The sequence below is a fragment of the Meleagris gallopavo genome, chromosome 7 (assembly GCF_000146605.3).
Source record: "Meleagris gallopavo isolate NT-WF06-2002-E0010 breed Aviagen turkey brand Nicholas breeding stock chromosome 7, Turkey_5.1, whole genome shotgun sequence".
In the NCBI taxonomy this organism is placed as follows: Eukaryota; Metazoa; Chordata; class Aves; order Galliformes; family Phasianidae; genus Meleagris; species Meleagris gallopavo.
The window spans coordinates 8,352,663-8,370,849 of NC_015017.2; positions in this window are offsets into that span (position 1 = coordinate 8,352,663).

An 18,187-nucleotide genomic window follows, 5' to 3' on the forward strand; every position below is an offset into this window, starting at 1 on the left:
CTTGTACTTAGTCTGTAATTTGAGTGCTGGGAACTGACGGCCTCTGTCAAGTGGCACTTTAAACAGCAGAGGGTGCTGCCCATCCTGAAGACCACTAAAGAGGACGCAGATTCAAGAAATCGAATTCTTCTGAACGTGTCTATAGGGCTTACTAAGTACAACAGAAGATTAAGGAATAATATAATATCCTTACCTCTCTCTTAAATTTCCTGTCCTTGTAGTGGCAGCTTTGGGGCTGATTTACTGCGCATAGAGCACCATTTTGCCCTTTGAATGGAAAGCCAACTTAAAGCAACTCCTAATTTTAAAACTCTTCTCCAGAAATCAGTGCAGTGTTAACTACAGTATTTGTTTACTCTCTTATGGTAATAACTAAGCCATTTTAGCTTGTAGACGCAACTTGTGATTACAGCATATCCAGTTCCTGATAGGCCGAAGCTAACGAACCTTCGCTTTGACATACTGGTTGTCACTGAACAAAATATGTTGAGCAAACCATCAGAACTTGTGGATGATGGGAATCAGATGTATCATTAAGCACTAAGTGGGGATATCAGTTACAGTAGGTGTCATGTTTCATTTTGATGAACTGCAGAAAAAAACCCACAACTATGTAACCAGTGCTGAAAGCAGTGTTTGGAAAGGTAAGGCTGTTGATAGTGAGCTAGGCCTGCAAATCTAAGATTTACTAGAACATGATATATGACTCGAGCATTAACATGAAGGATAATGAAAAGCTAGCTGATATATGAGATGGTATTCCACGTAAAATGCTGAGAAAATACAAGGTTGAAAAGAGCAGCCTTCCTTACCCTAGCACTTGAAAACAGTGAGTTTGCTATTTGTAAGCCTTTTAGGTGTGTGCCTACTCACCATTTAAGGTCTTTCAAGTTATGAACTAGTTACACATCCCAGCTGTCCTGGCTTATGGGAAGTGCAATCTTCAGTTCACTGAAAAGGCAAATGGAGCTCAAAGTCTTGGTTGGAAACAGCGAAGTTGGCATCAGCTGTTTGCAGGCTTGGTGTTGCTATAACCCAGTCTTTCTTATAAGCAGTGACTGTCCCTCTAGCTGAAGAAAAATTGTTGCTGTCATTTTTCATAGTATGTGATGATCAAATGCATTTTAATGCAAATAATAAGACATAGTGAAACATGCTTGAAATTATCCTGTTGTTGGGGGGGAAAAATCCTTTGATTAATATATCATACTCCTGTCACCGTTACTTGAGTGCCAATTTACCATTTTTAATGCATGTATTTCTTCTGCCTTTTGCTCATTTTGCACATTCCTCCTCCTTTTTCCTTTCTCTTCTATCCTTTTAATCTCATATTTAATGTCATAAGATGTTCATCTTCTAAATCCCAAGGCACTTGGAAGAAAAATGCATGGAAATCACACTCCTCCTGGGGCTGTTTTAATTCCTATTTTCATGGTTAGTTTTGTTAAGCCTTTGTTCATTGCAGATTTCCACGGAAATACTTCTTAACAATTGTTTTCTCTTTCAGGAATCTATGTTTAAGTATTATAACCTGTTAGGCTTTTTTGATGGGTATTTGCATTCCCGTTCCCCTCCTTAGCTGTGTGAAACTTGTATGAAGCAAATGCAAATCATATACCATAGTTGTTGTGGGTTTTTTGCATTTGAGTAATGATGAGCCCTGCTGGGAGGCTGAGGATCGTTCAGGTTGAGAATTGTGGTGCTGGTGGAGTGCTGGTCCAATCTCATCAAGCCACATCAACAGGGCCAAATTGCCGGCGCTGTTGAAGGATGTGTTTCCCTCCAGATCCTAAAAAGCTGGCTTCCTTCCCTCAAACTTTCTGTCCAAGTTGGATGGTATTGGTTGGTGGTGTTTTCCCCTAAAAGCAGCAGTAGATTATGATGGGCAGTTCACCTCGAGGTACTCATGTTTAGGTTTCTAAAAGGGGACCGTAGCTAGAATAGGAGATGATCTATCTTCTCCTTCCTGTTATATGAGCAAAGAGGACTTGGGGAGGAAAACAAATTTGCTGAAACACCCTTGCTGATAGTAAGTGCTGCCAGGTGATACAGAAGAGTGTAGCGAGGACAAGGATGATGATTATGAATGGCTCTCACCTGCAGAGTGATGGATGTCCTTCACTTTTAATCACAGTGCTGCAAACTGCTGGGTCCACTCTGTGAACTGACCTCCATGATCTCAAGTCCCTCGGAGGCTTGCTGTGCAATTAATGATAAATGAGTAGCCATCAAATCAATTTGAGGGAAGTAATAAGACATTGATAGCAGTATGGCACAACTGTTCAACTGTTAGTGGTATGTGACTAATCGTGCTCAGAAGTTAGTGTCTTTTTGTTCTTCTGACATTCATAACTTGTTAAACCTTCTCTTCCATTGGTTATCATGTCAGATGGATCCCTTGGGAAGGTACTTTCCTTTCAGATGGTGTATAAATGTCTATAATTCTATGCTGAATGCAATTTACTAACAATAGCAGTGCTTTAAAATACACTCCCTTATTTCTATATAAAGCAAGTTTACATTTAAGATAATTTAACTGCAGCAAAAATATACAAACTATGTATTTTTTTTTTTGTAGACAGCTGCTATGTAAGACTTGCAATAATCTGTATCTCAAATGCAAAGAATGTTTTGGAGAGTCTCATTTTGAATGTGGGAGTGCAAAATCGAAAGAAGCCCTTTGGGTTATACTTACATCAGGTCTGTTCAGCTGGGAAAGCAAAACTTTGCTCCTAACACTCGTTCATCTTCCTTCTATCACTTGGCAGCAGTGTGAGCTTTTGTCCAGTAGGTGATTCAATTCTTCAGTCCACCTTTAGTGTTTGTGCTGTTGGAACAGAAAGGAGCCCCTTGTTTCTGGATATCAGATGGCCAGGATCACCCTACAGATTTTATTCAAAGTGTTTTTATTAGTAGGATGATAGAAGTGCACTGCAGCATACAGCAATGCACAAACACTTCAGATGATAAAGAGAGAAAATATGTAATCACAGAGGCAATGTAATCAAATATTCTTAGAGATTCCTGGTGATAAGCTTTCTCTTAACAACGGTTTGGAGGATATAACAATTTTTAACTGTGCCAGCACAACACACATTGTCTGACTCCCAGAAATCATTAACAGTCTTTAAGCTGTGGTTCTTAAGTGAGCTTCCGAAGAGTGGAAAGAGGATTTATTTCCAGAGATGCATTATTCTGAGTGCATCCTTCATCTGGACACTGAAAAGATTCATTTTCCTTTCCTATTCAGCTTGCTTCCTTGCAGGACTTCTTTTTGTGAGACGTCTCTCTTCGCATGATCCAGGCCTCTTCTAGGAGATAACTAGGCTGCCACAACCCTTCCCCGTTCTCTTTTCCTCTCCTATTATTAAGCAGCTATCCTTTGTGGATGCTATTGTCCTCTTTACTTCTATTTTGCTGGAATCAAAATCAAATGCTCTGTTTCTCCCAACACATAATGGTGGAAACACACTTTGCACAGAAAAGATCTGTATCTCTAGTTCCACTAGTTATCTGCTTCAGGATTCCAGTCTTTATTCCAACTTTATATTATTCTGCTTCTATTCAAATTGTGCTCACAATATATTTAGAGATATGTGAAACATTTGCAAGCACCTTATCTTTATTTGAAAATGAAGTAAAATTTTATTTGCTTCTCAAACACAGTCTTTTGGGGGAATAAGGTTTTATATGTTCTTTGTGCATAGTAACGGTGTTGCTAGGGGGACAGTATTTCTGCAGAATCTCCTTGAGTTGAGATTTCATCTTAGCATTTGTCAATTTACTGAGTGAGGGGGAAAAAAGAGATCACTAAAAACACACGCAAAACCACCACTCACGTTACCTTAAACTTTGTACACATTCAAAGGTTATGGTAAAGACCTGCATCTCCTTTCTATTAAGCATGATGCGCATTGATTTTGCGTGGAAGTAAAGGAAATCAGAATACTATTTTCTCTTCAAAATGTGTGAATAATGACTTCGTCGTTGTGATCAAGCTTAATTACTAAGTGGAGAATGTGCATCTGGCACACACAGCCACAACAAATCACAAGTGTTTTTTACCTGAAAAGGATAAAGCATAAAAGTGCTTTGGTTCATTTTGATTCTGTGAGATTTGAGATCTTGTGCTTGTCCACAAGCTTTCCTCCCAAGTGGCCAAGCCACGCAGTGTGTGGACCTGGTGAACCAAATGCCACTCGACAAGCCTGTGGGTGCTCACCTCTGAATGTACATGTCTTTGTGCGAGTGTGTGCTGAAGCATACATCCAGTCATCAGTGCTTGATGAAGAATTTTCTGCATTCTAAGTAGTTTTATTTACAATATTAAACCAGTTCCAGTTAGGCCATGCCATAACCTTCCTTTCCTTTTTTACACCCTCTGCAGCCTCACTGCTAGTCTTTTAGATGATAAGCTCAGGACGCGTCTTGAGGCAAGCAGCCATTTAAAACAAGTGCAGGAACCACGTACTGGCTGGGACTTTTGATTTGCAGCAGAGAAAGGGAAGCCTGCATGTTGGCACTGGTTCTTCACCTGCAATGCTCCTGTAGCTGTGTGATCACCTGTTGAGGTTGCGATTGGTCCGTGTTATTTTCAACGAAATCACAACTGTATCTCAAGACAGATGTGATCTGTTTCAGTTGAAGTAATTTTCGAAACGCAGTCAGAATGTAGGACTTACTATTTTACTTAATTGCTGGAGGAGGAGATAAGATGCTGCTTCTCATAAACACATTTTTTATTTTTCTTGAAAATCTGTTAGATTCTGTTCCTTCACTTAAATATTTATAAGATCTAAGTAACCTCTTAAAGCATCCTCAGAGAAGACTCTTCCGTTACTTGAATGTTTCTGATTTTTTTTCTAGTAGGGGAATTGTTTAAGAACTCAGTAAGCCAAATAATTCCCTGCATTAATCATAGTATTTTTATACTCAAATGTCAGTGTAAGCAGAGAAATGCAGCAGATGAACTCATTATATTTTTCTGTAAACTCGGTACTTGTACGATGGGGATAATTATAGTGTGATTCCAGACCTGTTTGTAAACTGAAGATGTTTTTAAAACAAATAGCTTAAGAACTTCATGTCCAGAAAATATTTCTCATGTTCACGTTTCCTTAAAACCATTTTAGTGTCATTTGCAAAGCAGCTGCTGGAGAATAAGAAATAGCCATCTGCAGAAGGAGCCATGAATTATGTGGAGAAGGCCAGAATTAGAGACGTTGCTGCAGAGCAGCAATATTGCAACCTGTCACAGCATCTCTGCTCACAGTTAAAATGTGATGCAAGCACAACCTACAAAAACAAAGCCAGAATCATCAATTACTTATTTCCAGTAATTTAACAGTGTAGAGACAACCTCTGGCTACGGCTTTGATTTCTTGGGACTGTAGGAAGTGCTTACCTGCAGAATATAGCTTCCTTTCATGAAATCTCTTTGCACAGCTCTCTCTGGGAGATATAAGATGCCTTTATACCTGTACTTGCAAATAGAAGGAGAGGCTCTTAGGGCTTCATTTTTCTGTTTGGTGGGTCCTGGTTGGCTTGGTTTATTCTGCTCAGCAGAGTTCTTGTTTTTCTGCTTGCTTCTGCTATCAGTGTTAGTTATTACTTATCCGCCCAGTTAAATGCCAGACTTAAGCAAATGCCTCTTCAGAATGTTTAATTATGCTCAGAGGTGTGGGAAAGGAATTCTTCAGGACTTAGTTCAGTAAGTTGTTTTTTTTTTTTGTACGTCCAACTTGTGCCAAATCCCTTGGCTTAAACCAATACTGCTTGGGCACATTCTGCTGAGAAAAAAAATCTGACTTCTCTGATTCCAAGTCTTGTTTTCCCTGCCCACCTTATCACCCACTGCTGATATCCCAGTTAGGCAGCAGTGGCAAGCTTCTTTCCTTTGAGGGAATAGTTAATGAGAAGCACCAAGACAATCTTGCGCATGCTTGTGCCCTGTACAAACATGATTGTGAATGTGATTCCTAGTAATGCTGTTAAACAAAGCAGGCACTTAGTATCTGCAGTCAACATCCCTGTAAGCCTAGGGTACTTTTTAACTTTGACTAACCCTGGGGAGATAACAATAAATGATGCTTTGCCTTTTTAATCAAGGGACGATATTGTTGTTGGCTGATGGAAGTGTTTTTATCAGAATTAGGTTCCAATAATAAACTGTCTTGTTAGGGCTCTAAGTTCTTCAGGCTGCAATCCTTTCTTTTTCATTAAATTAACTAATTACTGTCTCACTAGACCAATGGATTTAGGAGTAACTGGCGTAACCTAGAAGGGGAAGGAAAGCTGCCAAATTCCTCCACTTTTCTTAAATCTTTTAGCCTAGGATCTGTGCGCTGGCAGCAGTTTATCAGTGTGCAATCAATGGACTTAGATGATGAATTGCCATATCGAAAGGGGGTGAAGATGAAAGTTTTTAACTTAGAAACAAACAAAACCCCTTGGCTGCAGGAGCAGATATTTGTACCCTAGGAACATGTCGAAGGGCTGCCTCTGCTTTTCCCAATGGGGACTGAATGCCATGCTGAGGACTGCCATCCTCTGAACCATAAAACCACCTATTGTTCATGAATGCGTTAAAACCTTTGTCTGGCTCTGCAAGAGAATGTTTAGGGTCCTGTGTTGGGCAAGAAATATAAAAACAGGATTTTACAGGTTTAGAGAGCCAATTAATCTCTAAAACAGTTGGTCCATAAGGTAGGAGGACTAAATTTTAGAAGGTTAATGGTGCAAACAGGCAAAGCCATTTCTCAGCTGCAAGCACTGCACTATATCCTACTCCCAGCTTAACTATCCTAGCGGTTTTATTATGTTTGCTCAGCTTTAATTTATACATGCTTTAACATGCTCTTAGTTATTTTTAATTTTAAACTAAGAAACCCTTGGCAAATCCCTTTCAATATAATTAGAATTTTTCCTTTAGTTTGCTATTTAGTCATTATTTTCTTATTTCAGCTTTATTTTCTGGGGGATAAATCCTCTTATTCATTTGTTTCAATGGAGCTTGAATAAAGGTCATTTAAATTGATTCACCTTTCTTATCTCCCTTTCATTTACTCTATAATCCTACCTTCCATTGTGAGGAGGAGAATAGCTTTCTTCTCTCTGCCTGTTTCTGCTGAAAGAAAAATGGCAAGCTTTTATTAAATAAATCTAGAAAAGCTGTGCTCCAAATCCATATTATCAGTAGTTTGTGGAAACAAATTATTTCACAAACTTAAAAAAAGCAAACATACAGCACTTTCCAAAGTTTGCTCTTAGATAGCCTGAACTTACTGTCTCAAATCCCATATAGGAATGAGAGGAATACTTTGGCACCGTTTGTAAAAGTAAATGCACATGCCAAGACCCAGGCAGCCAAATACAAGAGCAGTTCTCCTTTGTAACTGCAATGTATGTGATTTGAGATATCTGCTTCTGAAAAAGAATGTTTGGTTTCTCATTCTGCTTCGTAATTTGTAAGACAGAGATTAATGCTAATAATTAATAGCAGCAGATAGATCACAGGATCGTAGAATGGCTTGGATCGGAAGGGGCCTCGAGGACCATCAATTTTCAGCCCTCCTGCCCCAGGCAGTGTAGCCAACTGCTAGGTCAAGTGCTAGATCAGTATGCTTAGGGCCCCATCCAACCTTTTATTAAATGCCACCATGGTTGGGGCTTCCACAGCCCTTCTGGGCAGCCTGTTCCTTCATCTGACCACCCTCATCTTTGCCATCATCCTTTGCGCCCCGTCCTACAGCTCTACATCTTTCCTGTACGGAGGGCCCCAGACCTGCATGCAGTACTCCAGATGGGGCCTCGCAAGGGCAGAGCAGAGAGAGAAAGAGAGTCTCCTTCCCCTTCTTTATGGCCATCCGTCTTCTGATGCAGCCCAGGATACTGATGGCCTTCTGGGCTACAATTGCACACTGCTGGCTTACGTTCAGATTTTCATCTATCAGAACCCTCAAGTTCTCAGCAGGGCTTCTCTAAAGTAGTTTTTATCCCAGTCTGTATATGTGTACGTTTCCAAGTCCATGACTGCCAGTCTGTAGCTGGTGGACAGATAGGCTTTTATTTCAGGATAGTTTTGCTGGTGCTGAAAAGGTGCCTGAAACCAGTATGAGCAAACTGGCACCAGGCCTTCTGCGTAGGAGGGCATGAATGCACAAAGGCACCTCAGCGTGCCAGACACAGTTCCCATCCCAGCCAGCTATGGGGCATCAGTGGCACTGGTTGCGAGGTAAGCATCTGTCCCATGGGCTGTGCTTCAGCTGCCATGTAGGAGGTCCCAGCCTTAAAGAAATCAGATTTTACTGAGCTTCTGAGCCTTGCTGGAATGTTGTTCCTGACCCACTATTTGCAGACATTTCCATGTTAACAGCCACAGTCCACGCTCACCAGATTAACCTCTTCACATGCATATCAGCTTCTGAAGCTGTACCAGACTTTAACCTGAGGGAATGCTTCTGCACTTCGTTTCCAAACTTGAAGCAACATGGTAGCTACTTCTTCATGCACTTTTTAGTCTTATCAAATATAATGCTAGACTTCTGGAAAGCACCAGCTGGAATAGAGCAGGTTCATAACATTTCTAAAAGGTTTGAAATGGAAATAGTCATGAGTGACTACTCAGTTTGCTTTGAAAAATTACTTGAGTGTCTACTTTTATTCTTCATTTATTTTCCATAGGCTCTGGCAATGCTATATGGGCACTTTTTGGTTCTGTTGCAGGAAGAATGTTGGTTTTTTTACTTTCCCCTGAGTAAATACCATTCTGCGATGCAGGACAGGTTGTATGTAGCCAAAAACAAAAGGTATTTTTTAGTACTGCAATGTTTAAGGAAGGAAGAGAAGGAAATGTGAGATTAAGCAGTATAATTAAGAAAATAAAAACAACCAAAACCAATCTGTTAACAATATGTTCCCACATGTAATGGTGTGTGTTCCTCATTTTAAGCAACCAAACCAGTATAGCATTTTATTTTGTTGCCAAGGTTACTGAATTTTTAATAGTCTCTAGAGGGTAGTGGTTTTAAGTCAGAGAATGGCAATATTGTTTAATTTTAAGAATATTCTGATAAAAGCCATTTGAGCAGAGGAAAGTCTCTTCTTCTTTCAAATAAAAAACAAACAAAAAGAAACCCACAAAACCGTATAAAAATGGAAACTAGATAGACATTTAAAAAATATGTAAAAAAAGGCAATTTTTTGGCCACAAAATTGATGTAAAAAATATAGGAGGAATGAGCAGTTCTGTAGGCGTCCCCTGCATCACACCATTGCAGTGGGACCAGCTCCTGCAATACCGCCTGGTGTGTGTGCCCTGAGGCACTGAGCGCGGCAGTCCCAAGCATGCCAGCAGCCAGCGTGGGGTTTGCAGCAGAGATGTCATCCTGCTGTACAGAGACCTGTGGGCACTGCCAGCTTGTTTCTGTTATCACCGCACTGAGCTGGGGCCAGCACTCAAATGCAGACTCAAGAGTATTAAAAGCAAATTTAGGGGCGCAGGGGAAACTTTTCAGGGTGATATCGTGGGTAGAATATAGGTAAGTACAGAGAAGATGCAGGCACAGGTGACAGCAGTCGAGGGATAGTGATGTTAACAAAATATTACCTTGTAATTATTGAAACAAACAGGTGAAGAAACTTGGAGCCAATCCTGCATAATAGCAAAGATGAAGCTGGTGCTAAAGAAAGGGAAAAACAGGACCACAATTTGATCTCTTCATTCCAAAATTAGAGAGAGGTATTGAAAAGAGGGAGGATTCTTGCATTTTAGCAAGAATATATTTGTCTTCATATATGTGTATCTGCATGCAGTTCAGTTATAATAAAAGACTTGAACAAGTAGTTCTACGTTGTGACAGAAGTACAAATCACTTGAGGTGAGGCAAGGTACTCAGAGGTGGCTCGGGCTTTCAGGTGTTTGTGATGTGCTCTTTTAAAGGGGGTGCCTTGTATTGGATGTTCTCACACTCAGGACGAGTAGGAGATGACCTACTGGGGAAGCTCTATGGAGAGGGACCTGGGCGTCCTGGTGGACGACAGGTTGGCCATGAGCCAGCAGTGTGCTCTCGTGGCCAAAAAGGCCAATGGCATTCTGGGGTGCATTAAGAAGAGCGTGTCCAGCAGGTCGAGCAGACAGCTTTGGGGTAACGCACTGGGACAGGTAGGACTGCACTGAGACGAGGGATCAGAGGGAGACTCAGGAAGCATCCCTTAAATTGTCAGTTCTGCATCAGAGCATTACCTAATACTGGCTGATAAATGAGTTTGTTTTGTACCAGAAGCTTTCGGTGCCATCAAGTCCGTTGCAGACTCTGGAGCGATCACAGACTCCAGCTGAACCCTTGCACTATTATCTCAGCCTGCTTTTTCTGAAATTCAGAGTCCAGGCTAGGCTGGTATCCGTGCTCTTCCTCTCAGGGTGCTTGCTCCCCCTGCAGCGCACCTCACGCTCCAAACATACACAACGCAGCACCCGCCGTAATGGTCTCAAAGAAGCATTTTAGATTCTGGACAAGACAGTCTCAAGTAAGTTAGAGATTTCTTTTCTCACTGGTAGCCCAGTAATGAAAGTGAAAACTTTTTGGTTTCATTAGTAGGTTTCAGAAAATTGCTTTTTTCTAACTACCCTGGCGCTCACTTCTCGGCAATGCTCTTCTGTGAGTATGGCTGTTAAATGTGGAGTGCCACCACGCGAAACTGAGCCACACTACTGGGTGCTGCTATAATGACCTTCCTCATGCATATGTATCACAGGATGAGTAAGACAGAATAAAAGATTAGAAACTTTTAACACTCAAAACTCTCCAGAGCTTCAGCACTGGAAATTGGAAAGGCATTCTGCTGCTTCCAGAACAGAGCACAGAGTGAGCTGTGGGCTCTTTTTGGTCTGTTGTTGCTGCTGCTTGGTATCTAACAAAGAAAATGGAATAGCAGACCCAGTTATTGCAGTGCTACAATATTCTCTACGCTAAAAGCAGTAACATAAAAGGCGCTGAGCTTTTTGTACAATATGAAAAAAATTAACCATCAAGGACTGGTGGACTAATTACCAGGAAAAATCTGGTTCTGAAACACACCCGGGTATTAAGAAGTTTGAATTCATTTCAGAATTAGATAAATTTAGTTCTGCACACAGTGGATCGTATTTGATATAATCACAATGAACATTACCATGTGCTGTGCAGTGAGGGAACTCAGCTGAGCTTGCCAAAATTCATTCCTGAAATCACCGCCAAAGCAAAAAAAAAAATAGCTTCCCCCCAGGCACAATGTCGAAGAGTTTTAAAAATACTTCAGAGTGATGTTAGAGTTATGTTTCAGAAGTACCTAGTTAGGGTTTGGAGGCAGCATCTTGCTACTCGTTCCCCATCCGGAGTCTTTTCCAGGATCTCAGATGTTATGACTTTGCACGGTCATTCAGCAACCATCTGTCACCTATCTCCTTTGGCTCCATGTGTCCTCTGCTCTGATCATCATCGATTTTATTTTTTTTTTTCCAGAAGGAGAACCATAAACTAAATGCTGTAATTATTGCATTCAGGTCAAGGAAAAAAGCCCTTTGTTGCTGTAAATTGTTTATGTGTTTCTAAAGTGTTGGTTAGAAACAGCCAACAAAAGGAGAAATGATTTTATAGGAGCCCTTTCACACTGAGATCATTAAGCTCATGTCTACAGCTTCATTATCAGCCTTTATTTTCAAAGAGGTAAAAGTCATGTGCAAAAATTTCCATGCAAAGTTTTAGTGCCGCAGAGAAGCACTGACTTTGCTGCCTCGTGTCCCCTGACCTTGAGGAGTTCCACTTGCCTGTTTTCTGGTTCTCACCCAAACTACCCATTTCCCTTAGAAAGCACACTCGGCAAGCGAGTTGCTCTCCTACTCCTCCTTTCTCTGGGCTGACTTACCCCAATGCACAGCTTATGTCCCAGGGCTGTTCTTGGCTGCCCAGTCCCATCTCAGGCCTCCCCAGTGGCAATTTGGGCAAAGCAAGGGCGAAACTAGGAAAAGCAGACCAGGGAGGGTATAGGAGCCATTATCGTAACAGGCATAACGCAGAGCACAAGCTAAGTGTTTTCAGCAGAGATTTGCTGCCTCAAGTAACACATTCAAATATGAATCCAAGGTCAAAAAAGAACATCGCTGTCTGGGATTGCTCATTCACCAGAATCAATGATTTCTTCACTAGCGAATTATTTGTTGGTAATACAAACTTATTCAATGCCAGGTTCGGTGGGGTTCTGAGCCCCTTGATTTAGTGCCTGATTTAGAGGTTCGTAAACTTGCCCAGGGCAGGAGGGTTGGAACCGGATGATCTTTGAAGGCCCTCCCAGTCCAAGGCATTCTAGGGTCACTGTAGCACTCACTGCACAGCTGTCTGGATTGCAGCATATCATTTAAACCATAACACGGGGAATAGGGTTGCTTTACTGGCTTATGGGGACACTTTGCATGCAATCTCTTAGGTGTTTCTAAACAAAGCGTAACTTTATGACTTTATGTCACTGGCTGGGTGGATGGGGGGAGAGCAGTCAATGTAGTCTACCTTAATTTCAGCAAGACGTTTGATGCTCACAACAACGATGTCCCGCGAACCACTCTCCATCATTTTTGAGAGGTCTTGGATAACAGGGGAGGTCCCTGAAGACTGGAGGATAGCCAGTGTCACTCCGGTCTTCAAAAAGGGCAAGAAGGAAGATCCAGGTAATTATAGGCCTGTCAGCCTCATCTCTGTCCCTGGAAAGGTGATGGAACAGCTTGTGCTGGATACCATCTCCAGACAACTGGGAGTAAAGGAGGTTATCAGGAGTAGTCAGCATGGGTTCACCAAGGGGAGGTCGTGCTCGACCAACTTGGTGGCCTTCTATGGTGCTGTCATGTGCTGGGTGGATGGGGGAAGAGCGGTAGATGTAATCTACCTTGATTTCAGCAAGGCATTTGATACTGTCTCCCACGACATCCTTATAACAAAGCTGAGGAAGTGTGAGATAGATGAGTGGGCAGTGAGGTGGGTTGAGAACTGGCTGACTGGCAGAGTGCAGGGGCTCATCGTTGGTGGTGCAGAGTCCAGCTGGAGACCTGGAACCAGCGGTGTTCCTAAGGGGTCGGAGCTGAGTCCGGTCTTGTTCAACATCTTCATCAGTGACCTTGATGAGGGGATAGTGGCCACTCTCAGCAAGTTTGCTGATGATACGAAGTTGGGAGGATTGGCTGACACGCCTGAAGGCTGTGCTGCCATTCAGCGAGACCTGGACAGGCTGGAGAGCTGGGCAGTAAGAAACCGGATGAGGTTTAACAAAAGCAAGTGTAGAGTCTTGCATCTGGGAAGGAATAATTGCATGCACCGGTACGGGTTGGGAGATGACCTACTGGGGAAGCTCTATGGAGAGGGACCTGGGTGTCCTGGTGGTCGACAGGTTGGCCATGAGCCAGCAGTGTGCCCTCGTGGCCAAAAAGGCCGATGGCATTCTGGGGTGCATTAAGAAGAGCGTGTCCAGCAGGTCGAGGGAGGTGATCCTCCCCCTCTGCTCTGCCCTGGTAAGGCCTCATCTGGAGTGCTGTGTCCAGTTCTGGGTTCCCTAGTACAAAAAAGACAGGGATCCCTTGGAAGGAGTCCAGCAGAGTTCCACAAAGATGGTGAAGAGCCCGGAGCATTTCCCTTATGGAGAAAGGCTGAATGAACTGGGTCTGTTTAGCCTCGAGAAAAGAAGACTGAGAGGGGACCTGATCCAGGTCTATAAATACCTAAGGTGTGGGGGCAGAGTGGTGATGCCAGACTGCTTTCAGCAGTGTGTGGAGACAGGACTAGGGAAAACGGACATAAGCTGCAGCATAGGAAGTTCTGCACAAATGTGCGCAAGAACTTCTTTAGGTGAGGTGACGGAGCGCTGGAACAGGCTGCCCAGGGAGGTTGTGGAGTCTCCTTCTCTGGAGATATTCAAGATCCACCTGGACACCTACTTGTGCACCCTGGTGTAGGGAACCTGCTTTGGCAGGGAGTTGGAGTCGATGATCTCTGGACGTCCCTTCCAACCCTTATGATTCTATGATTTAGCAAATAGTTGTCAAGAGGTGGTGGTAGAGCAGGAACACGCTCTGTATGGTCTGTATATCCTGAGCCTGTTGCACTGCCATCGCTGCCATATTTTTACATAAGTAGGTTTTTGGAACAAGGGTGCTGTTCTTTGCTTCTCGCCAATACAGAGGCTTTAGGCTTACTGCTGCTCAAGAGATTGTCAAATCCACATGGGGGTGGGTGTAAAGTCTTATCTTCTGGCAAAATTATACCACTATAACTTTTTTAAAAGAATCTGCCACTAGTCTTTTCCAAAAAAATATAAAGGACTTCTTTATTCTACTGAAGTCAGTGGGATGTTTTCTGTTGGCTTCAGAGGATCTCAGTTTTGCTCCAAATGTTCCGGAAGATGTAGCAGTGAGCCAATGCACTTGAAGGCAGGAAAAAATGAAATGTTATCATGTTCTTTTTTACCTGTTGTAATCAAGTCCTGTAATCTTATAAAAAGACAGAAAGATGAATGCCTTCAGAAAAGAACAAACAGAAGTTTCTGTGCAAGGAAGTATTGATTACTTTTGTTTGAGGTTCCAGGTTAAACTCTTTGCTGCTTCTGGGATTGATAACTCCAAAACTGCTTCTCCCTTGGAGGACAAATTTGACAAGAATCACTTTGTTTCTTTAATTAGCTGCTTTCAGTAAGAACAAGCAGTAAATAACCATGAGGCAAGAACAGCATCTTTTTGTATATTGCATTCGTTAATCAGTTAACAACCAGTTTGTGATGCTCTTTCCAATATTCTGACCCAAACCAGAAATTATATTAACACAGTATTAAAAATGGGATGTCAGGTTTTGAGTCAAAATGATTTTTGAATAGTTTGCAAAAACATTGTAAGCCTGAGCTTTTAGTTTTCATTCTCTTGCAGATTTGAAGTATAGGAATGTTTCTGTTCATTAATGGCATAACTACCTGCTGAATGAATTGTTTTTAACCCAGAGCTAGTATTTTGTCAGCAATCAATAATTCCCTTCATCAAACTTAGTTCTAAATCTGAGACGACATTTGCCTTATGCCGTCACATAAACGTGGCTGTTCTAAACCCTGTCCTGAGACAAGTCCAGAAGGGTTTTCTCTGGGGTGTTTTCTGTTTTCCCTTTTTGTAAGCTGTTTGTTGCTCTTTATGTATCAGCCAACCAGAAGTACTAGGACTGAAGTCTTTTGTACCATCTGTAGTGTCACAGCATTTCTAACTAAGCACATCTCCCACAAAAAATACTCTAGGTGTGAAGTGACTCTTTTATCTGTGAAAATAAGGAATTGAGATCTGTCTCAACGGGATTTTGGAGATGTTACACTCTGTCCTGCAATGCCTAAGAGACAAACAACAACAGTTTGTTTTTTCCTACATATTGAAGAGAGAGGAATTTGTTATTTCAGAAACTAATTACTAACTTCCAGTATAAAAGCAGAGACAGGCATTGGGAAAGGAGCAGCCGGTGCTGCAGTGCAGTGCCAACAGCTGTCAGAGCCACAGCGTTTCCAGTGACACACAACACAACTGTGTGCTTGTAGGCTGTTGCAATTAGGACTGTATGGGCAGCGACTCTTCTCAGAGGTAGATTTTTTTCTTTGGTTTTTTTCTTTTTTTTTTCCCAAGTATTTGCAGAGGTTTACAGTTGCAAAGTGATGTGGTACTGGAAATCTGTGTTGGCTTTTTTACTGGTAGCACTTTGAAATATATTGCTAGGAAGATGCTTTCAGAGTGTTTTCTTTTTTTTTTTGTTCATTTATCTCTGCTCTGCCAGGTTTCAAATATTCCTTCAAAGGCTTCTGGGAATTCTAGTTTAGTGAGGTGGTTTTTTTCCCCCAAGTAAAGATTTGCAGTAAGAATGCTATTTCCTTTCCAAAATTAGAATGTGTTGAATTCTTAATTACAGCAATTGATCTCATACCTTGTCATGAGAGTACGAGGGAAAAACAGCCTTGCGTGAGGCTGCACTTGTACCTACACAGTCAAAACCCCATTTGGGGAGCAAACCTGTTCACCTGACACTGCTTGCCTAAGCAGTTCTGGAGGGGAGAAGTGATGGAGAAAGATTTTGTGTCTAACTAATCTGGTGTGTAGCTTTACACACACACACAAAACAACACCAAAGACATCTTAATTTCTGTTGTGCAGGGATTTTGGAGTCTGCTTACATTTATTTGATTGTTTTCTATTTGGATTAATATCTTGAGGTTCAGAAGGCAACAGGCACAATGTCTGAGCAAGAATCCCTAATTTGGAAACAAATTCTGATTAAAAAGACAGCAAAATGTTTTGAGGCTTCCAAATACCACTGAAAAACAATTAATTGCATGGCTAATAGTTTGAGACTCGAGTTATTTCAATGCTTGGTACAGCCTATGAGACTGAAAACCTGTTTATTTATGTCACCTTCATACATGCCAACTATTTACATATGTCAAATACAAGTATATATTCAATTAAGTAATAATTAAGAACTTTCACACAGACCCACTGTGTGTGAGACCAAGTATAGAAGTACAGGCTTCTTTATGACTATGCTTTTTACATAAACAGGATTACAAGTAATGTTGTCTTTGAATTCCTTTCTTCAAGAAAGCAGTTTGCTCTTTGCCTTCAGGTGTTATGGTACATCATTGCAAAAAGAAGATCGTTCTAAGTATAATAATTAGCAGGGATTTTCACATTACTATTGCACATTGCTTTGTTCATGTACTGTCTTCAAACAGTGCATATTTTGCTATGGCTTTCTTAGGCAATCCTATTGTCATTTTTCCCTAATGTAAATACCTTACTAGTGTTGTTCTTAGCAATGAAAGTAGGTTCTAACTTGTAGCTTGTACAAATGAAGTGAAAATGGGTTTGGAACTTGTTACTTGTATTTAAAAGACAGTCAGTTTACTGCAGTCAGGCCAATAGCAGTAGTTTGGAAAAATAGATAATTAATCACAGTCTATATAGCTGCTAATATACTTTGCTATCTCTTCTTTAATACGTCATGTAATCTCAGAGATTCGGGCCTCTTTTGCTGTAGTTTAATTTTGGTTAAGCTCTGCTGAAAGAAGTGAAATTATCATTTACTTGAGAGCACGTGACACCAGAGATTCATTTTTACATACCATGTCTTTATGTTTCCTAATACAAGGTAATGATGCTGTTCACCTGTTAAAAAAAAATGATTTCTCATGCTGATGATTTGCATTATCTAAAACTATCAGCTGTGTGAGTGGGATGGACATTGCTTTATTTTAGTAAAATTAGAAATTCAGTATCTCTTACAATGTTCCTTCAATCTTTGTTACATAAGTAGCCACAAGATACCATGAAAATCAACCTTTTGTCTGGCAGGACACACAGAGATCTGTAGCTTGCCAAGAATAATTGCAAACTGGGGACAGTGACCAGCCCTTTCCCTTCTCCAGTTGCACTTTGCTGAGATCTCATTCATTCTAATGCAATAAGAATGGATATAGAAAACATCAGCGCACCTCAGTTTTTTAGATGATAAAGCCAGATTCAAATTTAAGATCTTAACCACTACCAAAGAAAAAACAGAAGTTGAGATGTAGACAATAGACTCTAATCTGATTATCACACCATCTCTCTAATGTGTGGTCTGGGAGTTGTCTGTGCATCTTTAAAACTTGATCATGCTCCTACTTTGTAAGAACGGGACAATACAAGACCGTTACGATTTCTTTTTATATAAAGAATAAGATACTTTTTCAAAGCAGCAAACAACGGTTTTTCTGTAGGAATCAAGAATAATGAAGTAATAACAGCTGCTTTGGCATACTACTCATTGGTTCAGTGTGAGCGTGACTTGCCTCATTGTGTAGTTTATATATAGATTCATTATGAGCAAAAGCACAATTTACTGGAGCATTATTTCCTGAAAGGCTTGTTTTATGCATCATCTATTTTTCTGGCACCTTACAACCATGTTTAACCTGTATAGAATTAACTGTATTTATAGTTGATATCTAAACGAGTGGAACATGACTTTATCTCCAGCCTATTTCCTAAATCAGATACAGTAGTTTACCTCAGAACAGAACAAACCTGATGAATTTTAGTTCTGGTGAGACCTTTGCAGCCTGCTCCATTTCTAACTTATAATAACAGGAGGCAGATTGCCTGCAGAAA